The sequence below is a fragment of the Miscanthus floridulus genome, unplaced genomic scaffold, assembly GCF_019320115.1.
Source record: "Miscanthus floridulus cultivar M001 unplaced genomic scaffold, ASM1932011v1 fs_220_2_3, whole genome shotgun sequence".
Classification (NCBI taxonomy): Eukaryota; Viridiplantae; Streptophyta; class Magnoliopsida; order Poales; family Poaceae; genus Miscanthus; species Miscanthus floridulus.
Genome location: NW_027096399.1, coordinates 150,182 through 168,714, shown reverse-complemented (window position 1 = coordinate 168,714; position 18,533 = coordinate 150,182). Strand labels below are relative to the sequence as shown.

The window sequence follows — 18,533 nt, the reverse complement described above, 5'->3', positions numbered from 1 at the left end:
AATATGTGCACTGCACACGACCTGAGGGCTGAGGCACAAGCTCGTGACAAGAACCTAGCATGGATAGTGGTGTTCTATCTAGTAGCTATTATTCTAGAGATGGTTTACATTTGATTGTTCCATTGCACAACATTTAGCTCACTCTCAAGCATAAATGGTTTCCAGCACTATGTATATGCTTTGTGAGGGCTCCTTTTTGTGCAAAAATGTCCTTGATGTATATCCCCCCAACATCTGATGCCTTAGCTGTTCTACATTTTAGCTTAAGTGGAATGCAGCTTGTCCAAAATACTTCCATTCAGAATTTAGTCAGTATAACTTTGCATGTGATTGCTATCACCCGTGTAGCCGTGTACATGCATATGCAATACTCAGTTTCCCTGCCTGGACGCATCTTGTTCCCTTAACAGAATAATCTGCAGGAAACATTGACACATAAATGTCTCCTTCATTCATACCACTACATTGCTCTCGTTTTTCTGAGACACATCTTGTTTGCCTATACAAAGTACCAATTGCTCCAACACTAGTAAATTTGATAGCAAAACAAAAGTTCTAGTTTTTGTAGCCAACCTAAAGTACTAGTTACAGATTACATGTGAGGTACACATCTTCCTTGAAGTCACGTCAAGGTAGGCTAAGGTTTGATTGTACTCTATTTACCTCATTTCACATGTGTTCAGGCTAAATAAGGTTTAATTGACATCGCTTGTGCATTCCCTCTAATATTGAGCAACCCTTAAATTTTCATGTAAATTATCCAATTGTGTCTTTTAAACAAAAAAATTAAGTAACCCCTAAAATTTGCATCCAAATTAGACACATCTATTATTATTAAAAATTAAATTAAAATTCTCTCAAATATATATTTCAATTATCGACATCTACTATCTCAAAAAAAATAACCATAAAATATGTCTAATTATGTTTCAAAGGACCTGTTTGGATTAGCTAGATAATCATTAGCAGGGGGCATTTTGGATCCACATACTAATAAGTTAATAATAGGTCGTTGGCATCTTTTGGTACCTATTAGTGCCTATCAGCAATTCTAAATGTATTAATGGAACTAATAGTTAGTAGCCACTAGCTAACTAAATAGGATTAGTATAAAAACATATGACAAGATTAATCTAATGATAACTATTTGATATTATAAATCTTATTATTTTTTATGTAGATTTGGTCAAACTTAAATTTCTTTGACTCCTAGACGTATGAGATAAGCAACTATTTTGGTACTTTCGGTGTAATATTTTAGAACATCACATCAGTATCATCCATGAGCTCCACAATAAGTACATATCGCGCACTTTGAGAAGTCAAACAAATCTCAAATTTAACTAGACTTATATAGAATAATATTAACATTTGTACCTCTAAATAGGATTAGTATAAAAAATATGATATGACTAATCTAATGATTATTTTTTGATATTATAAATCTTAGTATTTTTATGTAGATTTGGTCAAACTTAAGTTTGTTTGACTTCTGGAAGTATGAGATATGCATTTATTTTGGTACTTTGGGTGTAGTATTTTAGAACATCACACCAATACCATCTATGAGCTTATTGTACTGCCTCTGTTCCAAAATAAGTACATATCACGCACTTTGAGAAGTCAAACAAATCTCAAATTTAACTAGACTTGTATAAAATATTATTCACATTTGTACCTCTAAATAGGACTAGTATAAAAATTATATGATATGACTAGTCTAATAATAATAATTTGATATCATAAATCTTAGTATTTTTATGTAGATTTGGTCAAACTTAATTTTGTTTGACTCATAGAAGTATAAGATATGCATTTATTTTGGTATTGTGGTGTAGTATTTTAGAACATCACATAGTGCCATCCATGAGCTCATTGTACTGCCTCTGCTCCAAAATAAGTACATATCGCACACTTTGAGAAGTCAAATAAATCTCAAATTTAACAAGACTTATATAAAATAATATTAACATTTTTACCTCTAAATAGGATTAGTATAAAAATATATGATATGACTAATCTAATGATAATTATTTGATATTATAAATCTTAGTATTTTTATGTAGATTTGGTCAAACTTAATTTTGTTGGACTCCTAAAGTACGAGATATGCATTTATTTTGGTACCGTGGTGTAGTATTTTAGAACATCACATTAGTGGCATACATGAACTCATTGTACCCCCTCTGTTCCAAAATAACTACACGTCACGCACTTCAAGAAGTCAAGCAAATCTTAAGTTTAACTAGATTTATATATATAGGGAGAGTATATTCGATAGTCAGCTACAAAATAAATTATTCCGTAGCCACCTCTATTTACGATAATTTTATATACTAATTTACGATAACATTAATACATATTTACGATAGTTGGGTTACTATAACACGTGGAGATATTTACCACTACCTATTAAATGGAACCCCACGTTCGCTTTCTGTACATAACTTTTTTCTCTCTTTTTTCTCTTCCATTTTCTTTATAATGTAGCTTTTCTCGCCTATTGGTACAAACATTTTTCGAATTCAGACAAATAGGACTAGCACCTCTTAATTTTTCTATCAGCTATCACAATGCCTCATTTTTGTTGCACAAAAACAAAATTGCACCACATGTGAAGGAATTTGCTGCCTATTTCACCACCACATCATGAACAAGATTACAATAAAATATCCTAGCTATGTACTGGAGACATAATTCTCACATCATCTTGTACTAGTTTTTACATCCATTGGCAATTTGGCACTCAACACAATTCAATTATATATCAAACACGGGCAGCACTAATACTTCCCGCCAAAGCCCGGATCCTCCATCAATAGAATTTGCTGCTATAACTTAGGAGTCATCAATAGAAGTATTTCTGGAGCACAGAAGTATTTCTGTAGTAACCATTCATTCAGGCCTCCACAAGATGCTCTGAAGTCCAATCACGACACTCTACACCATGTTTTCAACCAGTGTAGCCTGTGAAAGAAAGCAAAAGCTTTAGGACATCTTATCGATACTTTTTAAGTTGGGACGAATGAACTAGAACAAGACAGCTTCATTGACATAATTTTTCAGGTATAGAGAAAACATGCATAGTGTTTCACCCAAAAGATAAGGTTTGCATGGACCAAAAAGCCAAACGCCCAAATCTTCATAAAACACCACTCAAATTGATTGAAGAACCACTATAAGAAACACACCATCTCAGCAGAAATGTGGTTGCAAATCAGTTGCCATAATAAATTAACTAAATGTTCTTAATTTGGTGCCCACATGATTCAATCAGTGTAGCTCGCATATAATTGAAAGAACAAACCATGTGGCGACTAAGTTACATGCCAAACTGGTGAAACTTTAAATAATTTGTGAACATTTTAATTCATATCGTGCAAATTGCTCAGTGTTCCTTCAAAATGGGTGTGCATTTAGAATTAGTTAAATTCAATCAATGGTATTCAACAAAATCTTTATGTCATGCACTGCAACAAATAAGCCACTTAATAAGAATTGTAGCAGAAAAAAGTTTTACCAACAAACCATTCACGCGCTGACACAAACATAATGCTCATGCAAGTATGCTCAAATGACTGGTTCTCAGGAACATCATCAGATTCATCACCAGAGTAGTCATCGCCAAAACTGGTGAACATACATATATAGTGCTCATAAATTTACTGCTGAATATATATATTATTAACACAATCGAGTTTCAGTAAATAAGTAGTGCATAATTTGCATGTTGGGAAACCATTGGCCGGATAGGTTTTAATATCCCTTTTGAATGAAACATCTCAAACTCAGGTGGGGATTTTCTCCCCCTAATTGCATTCATTTTTTTTTAAATGCATAGATGGCAGCTCTCTGGCTTGTCTGTCATGATCTAGTTCAATTCAAATTCACAAGGAACATTTGCCTATTAGCTTACCTGGCCAGTTGTTTCCACATTGGAACTGATGTAGGGCAGATTGGTGCAAGCCTTCTCTATCGCCAGTCATGGTTGTGGATTGGACAAATCAAACTGAATTATAGACAATATCAAACTGAATTTTAATTAGAGCTCTGTCTCTCCAACACCAGGAAAACATTGTTACTTGTTTTAGGACAATTTTTGTATAGTTAGTACTAAGCTAGTTCTGGAATACTAGACAATATCAAACTGAATTTTAGTTAGAGCTCAATCTCTCCCACACCAGGAAAACATTGTTCCTTGCTTTAGAACAATTTTTGTATAGTTGGTACTAATCTCTAGATGATCTTTCCAGAAAATTAGTATACACTTTGAGCTTCAACTGGTACATATATCTTTGTTCCAGAGTTGGTATGTAACTAGAAATCATGCACGGCGTTGCCGCGCCCTGCCTGTGTCTGGGCCAGACTGCATACTGTTGTGTGAGTCCATTTGGAGACTATATGTTGTCTTCGCCACGTAGTAATAGAACGGATTGCATACGTACTGACGTGTACCGGTGTACGTGTACGACCTGATTAAGGAGATCATTCTAAAAAAAAAAAGTATGATGTGCCTAACTGCCTATATGAACTTGAAGAGAGGAAAAAGAAGTTCAAAATATACGATAAGATAGTGATTCAGAAAAACAAGTCAAGAACTCAGTGATAACCAAAGCAGACGTGTCAACTTCTCATGAATCTGATTTTGTATATGTTGCAGCATATACACGATCGATACCACGGGGTACCACATGGACATACACAAAGAAGTTGCTAGAACTCCTATAATGACTGCAGCATATGCAATGGCTACAGAATTCTTCTCTTCCAATTCTGTCTTTTGTTTAGAAATTGTGTAAGACGGGAAAAATCAGAACGTGCTCTTTTGGGTATGTATCCCTATACTAAGTTTCGGAACTATGGAGATTGGAGAATAGGATAAGCATGATACAGGGAACTGCAGCCAGAGATACTATTTTTATTTTTACTTGTTTTTTTTTTTCAATTGTTAGTTTAGCATATTGGAAGGTTTCAATTAAATATGAAATGAGTTCCAATTGGTTAAATTTTGGTAGGTCTTGGTGCACTTAAAGGCTTTGTTGTTGTTGTTGTTGGTGGTGGTGGTGCACTTTTTTTTTTCTTATATAGAGATAACCAATTTTAAAAAGCTTCTCTTACTGTTGCTCTATTTCTACAGCTGAGAAGGAAATTTTGGAACTGTCCGCGTGGCTGTAGTTGTAGAAAACAAAAGGATCATGCCTATAGGCTATAGCAGTGGGCAGTGGCTGCAGTTCTGAAGCTTTTAAAACAAAGTAAAAAATTTAACTACACAGATTAGCCAAATCATTTACAGAAGGAGAGAGATAGTAGCCCAGCTAAAATCCAAATTAGGAGAAGTCGATGAGTTGAGAAAGTTATGTGGAGAGCTTTAGCAATCAGCACCAAATATAGCAGAAGAAAGATGGAGGTATAGTAGACTTGCCTGCCTTATAGTTCAGAGTCAGGATGTTGCAATGGAAGAGAATGTCTGAAATAGTATATAAGGCAAATATTACATGCTGTTTGAGTTTAAATTCAAAGCTTTCAGCAGAGCCAAACATGGTTGTATTAAAATGCTCAAGTAAAACACGTTTTTTTTTCACTGATATGACCCATTTTTCTCTGCTTTGATAGTTATTAGAGCTGAGTTGGACATGATAACTCAGGTACCTTTAGCATGATTCAGGATAACATCTAGCACCAAATGAACTTTGCTCCTCAGGATATACATCTGCACAGATTAGCCAAATCTTTGCTACACATAAGCAGTGCTAAATTGGAGTATCTACTTGTATGGATTTCAGCAGTACCTTTTTTATTTTTAGAAAATAAATAGCCAACCCAAGAGGAATAGGGATAGAGAAAATTATGGTGAGCACTGTAACTGTCAAGAGATAGAAAACTAAAAGGTTCTGTTGTGATACTCTAGGATTTACTCTCAAATAATTCTAGATGTAGCTAGCTCCATAATCTCTTTACAGGCATTTTATCAAACACATGCTGTGCATAGTAAGAGAGAAGAAATAGGCAAACATAGGCGCGGCTTTGCTGCGCCCTCATCAGAGAATAGCCCATGTTCATCATGAATCAGATAACACATGTTTTATTGATCTGAGTGATAATTTATTTTATGATTACGGATGTAAAAGATGATGTTAGATTCTTTTTTTTTTTCCTTATTGCAGTCCTTTGAATTACATAGGATTGAACTTTGAACAGGATTTAAGTGAATTTTGAATGTGTGCATGATTTTACTATAAGGAAGAAGCCTGCTTTGTACAACTCACTATGTGTTTTATAATTGTATCCAAAAGCACTAAACAAATAGTCAGTCATCGCATTCACTGTGCTCTGAACAGATTGAGATAATATGGTGTTGCCGTCGGGGAAGGAGAACTGAGCATATATGGACTTATAAGTAGCAAAATGGCATCTGTGTGACAATGAGAAACCTATGTCTACAAAAAAATTTCATGTCCATCAGATTGTAAACTCTCTGATCATGGAAGATTAAAAATACCTTCCAAAATAATGGTATTTGATGCAATGGCCTAGCAAAATGAAATTAGGTTAGGCGCTTAGTTAGGAAAAGGGTTGTGAAGTTTATTAGCTTACAATTACACGAGTTCTTACTTTTAAACATGACAGTAAGAATCCAAATTTTGTAGTTATATTGGTATTGAATTATTGATCGAAATAAACAAAAACCTACAAGTACATTGACATCTGACAACTGACAAGATGTATAGTATCATCATAATTCTATCATACAAGAAACACAATTGACGATAACCACGTAAATGCAATGAATACAGTATTACCGGTGGAGGATTTGAGAGGAGCTGCTCCTGATGGAGGATTGGGGCCTCTCCAGCGGACTGCAGTAATCAGGCGGCCATGGATGGGGACTGCGGTTGGGGGATCTTCCTCCGTTTCTGGATCAATCAGCCATTCGTGAGATGAAGAAGCCGAATCACTATCAGATAACTCGTTTTGCTTCTATCTGCAGGGATCGGAAGATAATGTGGCCAATAGATCTGCAAAAATTAGAAGCGAGCCCACCTCCATGGATCAGAAGCAAAGGAACAGACAAAATACGAGAGAAGGGCAGATAAACAATTGGGAAAAATGGAACTAATCGTCCCCCACCTCCATGGATCAGAAGCAAGCCCGATCCCTCTGCCGTCATGTACAAGATCCGTCGCCACCCGTATGGACTGTATCTACTGGCTTTCTCCATGGATGTTTCCACCGCCACATGAGGATAGGGGCCGACGCCACGGACCACATGGAGGATTGAGGAAGTGGTAGGAGTGGCCTGAAGCCATCTCGGCGTGGTCGGCGTGGTCACGCTCCTTGTTGAAAGCCCTGCGCCAGTGCTCGTACAGGGCCGACTCCTGTCCGTCGAGGTCTTGGCGTCGTCCGGCGAGTGCGCGTAGTCGGCGGCGCGGGCGAAGCGGCTGGGAGGATCGGCGCGTGAGCGGCGGGCCGCTGTGGCTACGGCGCTGACCGCACGCACGGAGCGGGAGGCCGCGGCGGCGGCGCGAGACGCGAGTGAGGCGCCTGCAGGGCCGCGGTGGTGGGCGCATCCGGCTGCAGGGCCGCGCTCGTGTAACACCCCTGGTGTTAGTCTTGCCTAATTGCACTTGCATTTCCTGATCATGCGCATCATACATCCATTCATGAGCATATATCACTTGAAACATGGGAAACATGACTTTGAAACAAAAGTATCATTTCAATTGTTTTTCATCGTTTCAGTACCTTTAGTGCTTGATTATTGTATGACCAATGTGTGGTATGGCTAAATACATTGTTAAACATCTTAGCTATGCTTAGAAAGTCATTAGGAACAATGTTCATGTTGATCATTTTGCCTAATTAAGATTTCCAAATCATGGTTTGACTTGTTTTGACCCTAGGACTTTTTGGTTTGACTGTTCAAAAAGTACCACTTAGAATGTTTGCATGTCTGAGCAACCTAAAACAAAGTTGTAGCAAATTATATGAGGAACAAAAAGTATTTTGTGACCAAGTCATGAAAATGTGCACAACATGCTCAAAATGGTCCCACAAGTCAGAAATTGGGTTGAGTTCAACACTTAGAAATTTCTAAGTATAAACTCCAGTTTTCAGTTTCTTGAACACAACTTTGGCATGATTTTACTCTCTGTCCTTTGCGAATTAGACAGTGATTTCTAAATGAGTTTTGTAGCTGGCATGTAGGTGTACAACTTTCGTTTTGATTTCTTTCGCTAACACTCAACGGATTAGGAGATCGAGCATCATCTTTTGGCACTGTCAGTCAGCCCTGTTGTTCTCTGAATCGCAGCTACAGTACCCGACCGGTTCAGAAGTTCACCGCCGCGTGGATGCCGCGCGTCGCCGGTCTTCTGCTCGCGCAGGCCACGCGCCGCGGCCGTTCTGGCACCGCTGGCCTCGCCTTAAGCCCCCGCGCGCCTGCCCGACCCGTTCACCGCTCGTTTTTCGTTTTCATTCGCCTTCTTCGCTCGCTCACAGCTCCACCGCAGCAGCCGCAGCAACTCCGACGAGCTCGCTCTTGCTCGTCGTCGCAAAATCGCTCACTACATCTTCATCGCAGTGCCGCCTTGTTCTCTTCTACCTCCTCCACCCCTTGGCTGCACCGTCTGAGTTTTGGTAAGGGCGCATTGTCCGTTCCCGACACCGCCGCCATGCGCGTGTCCTCACCGGAGTTGAGGCCGCCGTGGTTGGGTTAGCTAGGGACTCTTACGTCTTCTTCTAGTTGCTTAGATAGCTCCGTAGTAGTCTAGTAAAGCTTGTACCAAGCTTGGTTGTGGCAATGGGAGTTCGCCGTCGCCGGAGTGCCGCAGCGATCTCGCTGCCGCCCGCCGTTGCTGACGCCGTCGTTGCTAGGGTACGGTAGAGGTTGAAATGAAGGTATGGATGGGTGCGCATAGTTGTGGGGAGCACGCCGGTGCCGTCGGGTTCACCGGAGAACTCGCCGTCGGCGAATTTCGCAGCTGCCGCGCCGTCGTCTCCCTCCGTCCCCTGTTTTCTCTCGCTGACGCGCGGGTCCCATTTGCCAGTCGCCGCTGCTGAGAGGAAGCCGGTGCTGGGCTGCGCCGTTCTGGGCCGTGTGCGCGCACAGTCGTGGGCCGCCTAAGCCGTTCGGGCTGGCCCAGTAGCGTTTGAATAAATGGTTTCAATTTATTCTTTATTATTTGAAATTTGAAATGGTTTGAAAAATGTTTGAGTACTCAAAGTTGTTCCAAACCTGTTGAGATAAATTTGTCTAGGTTCCTTATCATCAGATCTACTTGGGAAAAATTGTGCATGTCATTTTGAGATACTTTGCTGTGGAATTTTATTTAATCATGAATATTGCTGATAACTTGAAAAATATGTAGAAAAATCTATAGGCTTCAGAAAAATATGATTCCAAGTTTGTTAATCTTCTTATGTCATGTATTTCCTAGGAAAAATATGTTGCATGCATGTGCTGTGGGAAAATTTTTAGGTGTAGTTCAAGTACCTTTAATAGCTGATTTTTGTTATTTTTGCTAGAGGGCAAATTTTGTATAAAACATGCATGTGACAATTTTTGTACAGTCATTATATGCTATGAAGAACCTAGGAAAAATACTAGTTCTGTTGTTTGACACTTTTCACAGTTCAAAGTATTTTTATGTACAAAATCATGCCATAGTTTGTGATTTTTGTGTAGGCTAATTCACTCATTCAAACACCATGAAAATCTGATGGTAGTCTAATTAGAGTATTACCATGCTACTGTAATTTTCTCAGATTTTTATAAGCACCAGAAATATAGATTGCTATTGTAGCCCTAATTTAAAAGGAAATAAAATAATCATCTTTAATACAAGATTAGTTAATAATAATATCTTTGGTGTATCTTTGAAGCATTTCATAAGATATGTTGACTTAACATATTAGTAGTAGAAGAGAATGCAGTAGATGACATGTGCTTGTAGTATAGTTTCTTGGATGATGTTGACTACCTTGCATTTAAACATATCCATTGCATTCATCTCCTTAGATGCACCGTTTGCATAATCACTTACGCGCATTGCATCATACAGGATCGCAAACCGAGAACCCAGTCGTCATACCCGAGGAGCCCGAGGAGCAGTTCGAGGTGCAGCAGCAGGAAGTGCCAGAAGCCGACGAGGAGGACGTTGAGGAACTTCCGGAGTGCCCCGATCACCGTCCGAGCTCTTTCGAGAGAGGCAAGCCTCGGAGCATTTTTCTCCCGGTTTGCGATTATTTAATTAAATGTTTTACTTTAATTGATGCATTACGTTCAGGAGTTGTTTGCAACCGTTGCTGCATTATACCTTGTCTACCTTTGTTATACTATATCCTTGTTACCCTGGTATCCGCAGTCAAGTCAATGCTTAGCTGGCTTAGACCGGTAGAAGTCAGGTGATTTCTTGTCACCTGCGAGCTATAGGTGGTTACCTGGATCTGCTTGGATGACTATGAAGTCATGGTATAACTAAGTGTTAAATGAAGTTGAGACCGGACGGAGACTTGCAGAGTTTTGGACTGTAGTGTTTTCCGTCTGTGTCGATTAAGGACCGACCGTTGTTGGGCCTCAAGTACATGTTGAAACGCATGCCTTACATTTAGCTGGCCGGATAAAGTACCTTCCGACCGCGAAGCTGAGAGATTTTTCGGGACCGAGTAGATTGCCCGCAACGCACTGTGCCGGAGCAGGTGTGGTAGGACACGGGGGCGGGATGATAAGACCAAAGTGCAGTCGGTCGGCCCCCGGGTACATGTGGTTCCTGGCAAACTCGAGATTCCTGGAAAGTTGACTCGGTGATCAATATCTCACTTTAGCGGGTGAGTGAGGTTTGTGTAAGGAATAAATCACCAGCTGGTTAGGAATCGATTCGAATCGCCATCGCTCCTGGATAGTGAGCACTTGACTTGAGTTATTTCATCGTAGTAAATGTTTATGGAACACTTGGACAGTTATAATGAATATGACAGTATGAAAGTTGTTTAATGATCATTGGTTATCATTATCTGCTTAATCACATGTTTACTCTAGTATAGGTGCAAATCTAGTCGACAGGTTAATAATAATTAACTTGACAAAAATGCTTTTCTAAATGTTCTTGAAATGCTAAAATTGCTTCTTTTTGCAAATGAGTCAGCTACCCCACTATAAAGCCCGTCATGATCCTTGGTGTCATTTATTTTGGTTATGTCGGGTAAGTCTAGCTGAGTACCTTCTCGTACTCAGGGTTTTATTCCCACTTGTTGCAGATGGGCAGATGTATTACGGCTACTGTATCAACTGCCTTTATCCTGCGATGGGTGATGCTTAGGACCATGGGCATGGTCATTCCTTACGTCTCATCTGATGCTTTTGTTGGAGATGATCATTCGCTGGACACTGTATTTAAACTCCGCGTGAGTGTGTGTATGGTTTGAACAAATGACTTCCGCTACTTTTATTCGAACTGGTTGTAATAACTATGTTTAAACCCTGATGTATCTGTGATGCGAACTTTTATGTAATTTGTGATGTTGACCGCTAAACTTATTACGATCATGGCTGGGACACGAGTTGGTTTGAAATCCTTCGTGATTTCACGGACTACCGGGTTATACGCGCTTAAGTTTGTTCAATCGTCTGCTCTGGTGGATGATTTTCTTACTTAATTTCGTATAATTGGTCGGTTCTGTCACAGCTCGGCTCGCCCGCGGCCGTGGGGCTGCGCCGCCTCGCTGGTGGCTGGCGCCCGTGCCGCCGCTCGGTGAGATGGATGAGCCCGAGTGAGAGGAGGCCTGGACAGCGGGTTGATTCAACTGAAGTTCGAGGGTTTTTTTGAAAAATGACCGCGGCTTGCCCGATCTGGGCCGTCCGCGCGCCCGATCGAACGGCCGGGAAAAGCACGCGACGTGGCCACACTGCCTGCCCAGCTTTTGGAGGCAGGATTCATATGTAAAAGATTAGTATAGTGGAAGCAAGCCAGGTTGGAGACAACGGAGTAGTCTTCGCCAAAGCTAGTAAAAACTTCTGTGAGGGTTTGATTCTCTTTATATTCTAGGATCCATTAAGTTGCTTATACAATGTGAGTGGAACACAAGACAATCGTTTAAGACATGTGGAATGGAGTGCTGCTAACAATGAGACCCATATAGCTCTAAGCCTGATCAGCTAAAACAATTTTTTTCCACATCAATTTGCAAAATAAAATCTGGACACACATTGATATGCAAAAGTTTTATATTTCAGTATCGGAGGATCGCACCTAAAAAAGCTGCAGTTTAGGCAACATTAACTGCATTAATGAATTGCATAAAGCATAATTGAAAGGACAATTTGTTTTAGAAAACTAACCTATCACGCTGGTCATCCTAGCTTGAAGAGTAACCACTTGCTATTTGTTGCTCGAAGTGCTGCATTGGCAGCTTTTCTGGACCAGTATCAGATTCATTAGCAGGTCGTGCCTCTTCGTATTTTCTGCAAGAGTTTGTTTGAGCATACAAATTAGTTTATCACTTAACCTGTAACACTAGCGCCGTTAAGCAGTGAAAAAAATGAGAAAACAAAATTACCTACAGCAATCCATGGAAAACGACCGGTCCTCAACACTAGAATTGGTAGATGGAGTAAAATACAGATATTGATTGCTAGAAGACACGTGGTTGTACCAAGATGCCAAAGAACTGCAAATTGATTCAAACAGCATGATCAAAGAAAAAGATGGAATAACCAAAGAGTTATAGATGTAAGCATGCTACAAACTAGTAATAAAATAAAACATCCTGTAAAACTGAAAAATAAATAAAACAAAAATACCTGAAAATAGAAAGCTGCGTTATGTGCTTAGAAAGATTCAAACCTGTTTTGGGTGAGTCCATCTGGTGGAACAACACTAGCCATCAGAGATAGGCACGAGGATGACGCGCCAAGCCAAGGCATAGATCCAGTGCATTTTCCCTGAAGATGTTCTCCCATGCCACCAAAACCGGAGGGCTCCATTAAACCAAAACCTAGCACAATACGAGTACCAAATATTAATGCACAGACCGGAACTTGAACCAAAGACTAGCACATAGATCTGGGCGGAAATAGGAAACGAATTTTGAACAAAACTGTGCCTGTGGGCGGATCTAGGAGGATCTGGCAGAGAGCTGTAGGGAGAAGGATTCAGGCCAGGAGACTCAGGTCAGGCGGCGGTGCAGCCGGAGAGAATGTATGGCGGTGCGGCGCCTTCGTTCCATGGTGCTTGCGTATCCTGCCTCCGGTGCGACTGAGCGGCTGGCCTAGGTCACCGCCGGCGCGCCGCCCAGTGCTGATGCTGCGACGCAGTGAGGTAGAGGGAAGAATGCAGCTTGTCTGCGAGCTGGTGCTACGGCGTGCAGGCGAGCTGGAGGAGGCCGACGCGGCGTCAGAGCCGACGACGGCGACGGCGACGGCGACGGCGACGGTTCGTCGTTGGGAACAGGCAGGTGAGAGGAGAGCGCTAGGTGGCGGGCCAGGTCGAAGTAAAGGAAATAAAAAAACAAGTTGTGTATACGGACGTGCAGACGGTACAGTATGTCGCAGTGTATTCGATGTTAGGCCTCGTTTAGTTCAAAAAAAAATTTCTAAAAAGTGTTACAGTAGTTATTACATCGAATCTTGCGATACGTGCATGAAGCATTAAATGTAGATGAGAAAAAAACTAATTACACAATTTGGTTGGAAATCGCGAGACGAACATTTTGAGCCTAATTAGTCTATGATTGAATACTAATTGCTAAATAAAAATGAAAGTGCTATAGTAGCCAAATTTCTAAATTTCACCCAACTAAACATAGCCTTAAATTCATTTGTATTGGAGTTGAAGTAAAGGTGGCACGAATCACGAGATTCTTCATGTGACGGTTGCATGTGTGAGGGCATATGCCCTGCAGAGCAAATTTAACTTCCTCGGTAATGTGAACACTTATCATTATCATTAGTATTGTCGTGTAGAAAGTGATCAACTAGTGAATATTTATAGTTTTACTGTACGTTGTAATCGGAGGTGGCCTAGCACTCAATGACACAGGATCTATACTGGTTCGGGCAACGTGCCCTACGTCCAGTCGGGATCGGTCGGTGACTTTATTCTTGAGCCTAGGTGCTCAAAGTTTGCAGTAAAGTTTGCAGTGGGGTTACAAACGAGAGGGAGAAAGGAGAGATGTTCAAGAGGCCCGGTCGGGTCCGACCGGAAGGGCCGAGGGCGACCGGAACTCCGCTAGGAGCTAGAAGTCCAAGCATGTGCTTGAGGGATTGAGAGCTATCGATCTAGTGAGTCTGAACCTAAAGAAGTCGACCCCCCTGGTTGGAGGGAGCGTATCCCCTTTTATAGATAAAGGGGATGACTTTACAGGTGAGAGGGAGAGAGAACGGATGTTTCTAAGCCTTGTTGCCCACGCTGATGAACATTGGATAATGGTAGGTGCCCCCAACACTGTTGATGTCGCTATAGAATGTCAGATGCGCACGGGAGGTCGAGCTATCTTCTTCAGGCAGGATAGACGCTGGTACCTGCAAATACTATTTGATGCCTAGTGGCATGTGAGGAGCCGCGCTATGTTCACCCCGTACGACAAATCCTGGAGCTCATACTGCGATCGATGTTCAGAGACACGCGGAAGGCTTACAGTATGGGAGTTTTAGCGGCCCTACAATACTGTAGGGGGAGACGTCGGCGCCTACAATATTATTTGTGTCAGGATGGCTACAGAGCTTTGTTTCGTGCAGGGTATGGTCCCTGGTACAGTGGTTTTGACTTGTGAGCCTTGATTTGCCTTTCTCCGCATGTCTTCTGGTTCCGTCCGAACGGGGTGCCCCCGGTCGGATGGCTCCAGTCGCCTCCGAGTGCGCCGGTCGGAGAAGAGCGGTGAGCAGGGTTCCCACGAGCCCCGGTCGCGGGGTCGGAGTTGCGGGGTCGGAGTCGCGGGATCGGAGTAGGAAGCAGCGTTTTAGGCCCGGCCTTCCGATTGGAGAGACCGCTCGGAGACGGCTGGTGCCCGAAGCGAGTGCTCCGGTCGGAGAGGTGGGCCGAAGAAGTTGACGAGCGGGTGCTTGTTCTTCTAGGTAGACCTTCCGGTCGGCGACCGGACTGCCCTCCCAGCCCGTTGTGTTTTAGACTCTTGGGCCGGCCCATGAACTACATGTTGTTTTCCTGGGTTGAGCCCAGGCGTGGAAGCCGGTCCCCGAGGGACCCCGGGTTTATGAACCCGACAAGTATACTTCGTATATAGGGCGCTGTTTTCTTTTAAGCCCCGTTCGGATGGTATGGTTCTGGAGGAATTTGGATGGTTTGGAGAAATTCTGGAGGAATTTGTGAGAGAAAAACACTGCTCCGGATGAAAAAGAAGCGGATCAAAGCCGGGTTTAAGGGCACGCGAACGGGGTCTTAGTTCAATGCATTTGCCATTGGAACTATTATTGCATATATACTTGGCAGTATATAAACTGCTTCTACTGCACATTGCCAATGTGACATTGGCATATATTGCTCAAATATGATTTCAAGACAACATTGATCAATTAGGGAACTAAATACTACCACAGGAAGCAATAGACTAATTGAACCACACATTGTAGAAGCAAAACAAGCAAGAAACACACAGGGAACAAGAAATCTAAGTACTTCGAATTTCATTCATCACGAATTGTTCTCCAAGCATTAAGCCTTCTCATAAAACACACAGGCTAGGGTGTGTTCACTTGGGTCCTCGTCACATCACAACACTTGATCATTCATCCAAAGTTCCAAACATTTGCAAAAAGAGAGAAAATCCAGTGGAAGAACCCGCTGCTACTGCCACTACGTACTACTACCAAATCTCTCCGATGACATGAACAGTAGCCAGAGATCATGCGATGCGAGCACCAATACTACTCTAGGCGACTGATATTAAGCTACCCAATTAAGGACTAATCTCTAACATTATTGTCATCCGAATTGAGATTCAGGATGCAGAACTGAAAAAGGAAACCGATCTTGCGCCAGTACCAAGGAGAAAATCTGAAGATGACGATGGCTGGAGGAGGTGATCATAGCTCGTCGTGGTACACCTCCGCCTCAAGCTCAAGCTGCGGGCTCGCCGTGTCATTGTTGTACCACCCAAGGGCGTGGTGATAGATCAGGCTGCGGTGCTCCCAGACGGCAGCGGCGATGGCATCGTGTGGGAACTCCGTGCAGCACACGACCGGCTCATGGGAGCAGTCGCGGACGGGGCAGAGGATGTAGTAGCCCTCCCTGTAGTTCATGTGCTCCAGCTCGACGTAGCAGACGTCGCCACCGGCGGCCACGACAGCGGCGGGGTCGGCAACGGGCAGGTGGACGCGGACGCTGCACAGGAACCGGTCTCCCGTCTCTGGTACGACCCCCACCACCAGGGTGTTCACCGAGCAGTAGCCATGGAAGGGGTCGTCACGCCGCCCGCGGCGTTGGCCGTAGGCCGTGGAGAGCGCGCGCTCGTCGCTCCCGGCGTTGCAGAGCGGGTGCGGGCACACTGCGCGGAGGTCGGCGAAGGGCTGCGCGCGGTCGATGGTGCCGCTGTCGTGGAGGTAGCGGTAGACGGTGCAGGTGGCGTGCGTGAGCCCGGACCTGGAGCAGTCGTCGTCGGAGCAGGCGCGGACGGGCGTCGCCAGGGAGGAGAGCACCACCAGAGCAGCCATCGGCGGCGGGAGGAAGGGGATGGCGAGCAGAGGCAGCGCCCTGAGTACCGCCGCCATCTTGGATGGAGCGGTGATGCCGCTTGCGCTAGGCGTCAGCAGGCTACCGTCGACGGCGACGGCCTCGCGCGTGTGGTCGACGCAGCAGACGCTGGGGCTTGGAGTCGTCGTGGGCGCGGTCGCAGTAGTCGTGGTCGGTGCGGTGGCGTTGTCCTCGTGCTCGATGACGGAGGCGTCGTGGAGGCGCTGCTGCAATACTGCGCCGGAGAAGGTGGACGCGGAGGGCGACGCTGCGAGGTGGTTGGAGGAGCCAGGGCGTCCCGTGGGCGTCGTCGGCTCGTCGGGGCCCCGGGGAAGGACGGAGGCGTGCGGTGGAAGGGTGGCGGTGTCCATGGGGCTGCGGACGAGGAGGTCCTCGGCGGTGGGGGCGCAGGCGAGGAGGTGGAGAAAGGCGAGGTAGACGAGGGCGCGGAGGGAGCAGCGCACGGGCGTCGCCATGGCTGCGTCGGCCTCAGGGTGGCGGAATGGAATGCGGGGCGTTGGCAACGAGGGTGTCAGAGGTTTGTTGTGCCAGTACAAAGACGGAAATGACGGTGCTATCCTCCCTCCAGGCATGCCAAGGCACGGACTCGCGATAATCAAGTTGGGTTGTCGTCTTGCAGACTGGGTTTCGTTTCGTGGCTAGTAAAGTGCACTCCGTGCTGGATAGATTGGTGAGGCGGTCAGTGATATTTTCTTTTTCTAATTCTGCGACCGTGCCGTTCCACCTTTTTTTTTTTTGACTAACAGGAGACGGAGGTATTTTCGCTTGTGGAGAAACAATTTTAACTAAATACGTACAAAAAATATTAATATTTATGTTATATAATTAATATCATTAGATAGATATTTGAATATAGTTTTTTAATAAATTTATTTAAAGATATAAATGTTCTATGTATTTTCTATAAATCGAGTTAAAATTTTGACACGGAAACCAACGGCGACATTTAATTGGGAACAGAGAGAGTAACAAAAAATGTTATGTGATTGTGTTAACGAAACCAGGGGCGAAGCCAGAGATTTTAACCCGGGGTTAGCATATAATAACTATGCTTATATGTGACACTTTTCTTATGAAAATAGCAATGTGACAGTGGAATTTCCTGGAAGTAATCGGATCATCTGACCCCGGTAACAACATGCAGATTCGCCCTGGCCAAGGAGCTAGACATTCTAGATGATTTTTTTTTTTGAATTGTCACCGGGAGAGAGCATCCCAACTAAATAGTATTATAAATTTCGAGCATGTTTGGCTCTCTTTTGAATTAATGTAAGTATCCGTTTCATCAAAAAAACGTAAGTATTTGTTACATGTAGGGATGGACGGATGGATGGTTATGGGTTGAGTGTGGTGTAGCGGACTGACCACCTGTTCGTAACACGTTCTGTGATATTCTGTCAATCTGTCCCTCTCAGCATCCTGTGGATGAAAACTTATGTCCGCACTTGGGTTCATAAATTTCGGCCGTGAATGTGTTAATGGTATAAATAATATATCGTCAATGATAGCACTAAATAAATATATAAAACTGAAAACATGCAATTATTTCTCTTCTGCATCGCGCATCTAATTATCTAGCTAACATATAAGTATCAAGTAATTATACAAATTCTTAAAATGGACTAAAAATCTAAGGTCTAGGTATTATTCATGTTGTTATCAATCACATGATATGTACTCCCTCGGTTCCAAATTATAAGTCGCTCATAATTTGGAACGGAGGGAGTAAATATATAGAGTGACTCGTATATTTCATGCCGTGACAAATGACACCCACGGGCAACCGTAGCTACAGTCAAACCATTGTCCCTATATGTTAGGTGCTGTTTG

At 43.1% G+C, this 18,533-nt stretch overlaps 1 long non-coding RNA gene across 9 annotated transcripts; it reads right to left on the bottom strand.

The window, feature by feature from the left end:
- Positions 1 to 2,615: 2,615 nt before the first annotated feature.
- On the bottom strand, positions 2,616 to 13,493 carry LOC136530843 (uncharacterized). Of its 9 annotated transcripts, none has more exons than XR_010777874.1 (11): positions 13,102 to 13,493; positions 12,843 to 12,993; positions 12,556 to 12,666; positions 12,338 to 12,460; positions 7,129 to 7,634; positions 6,801 to 7,016; positions 5,650 to 6,437; positions 5,423 to 5,467; positions 3,917 to 4,009; positions 3,521 to 3,630; positions 2,616 to 2,967 (listed from the first exon to the last, which is right to left on the bottom strand). It is a non-coding gene; the product is annotated as an uncharacterized lncRNA (long non-coding RNA). The 9 variants fall into 9 exon arrangements; XR_010777875.1 differs by having other exon boundaries at positions 5,650 to 5,710; XR_010777873.1 differs by having other exon boundaries at positions 5,650 to 7,016.
- Positions 13,494 to 18,533: the final 5,040 nt, after the last annotated feature.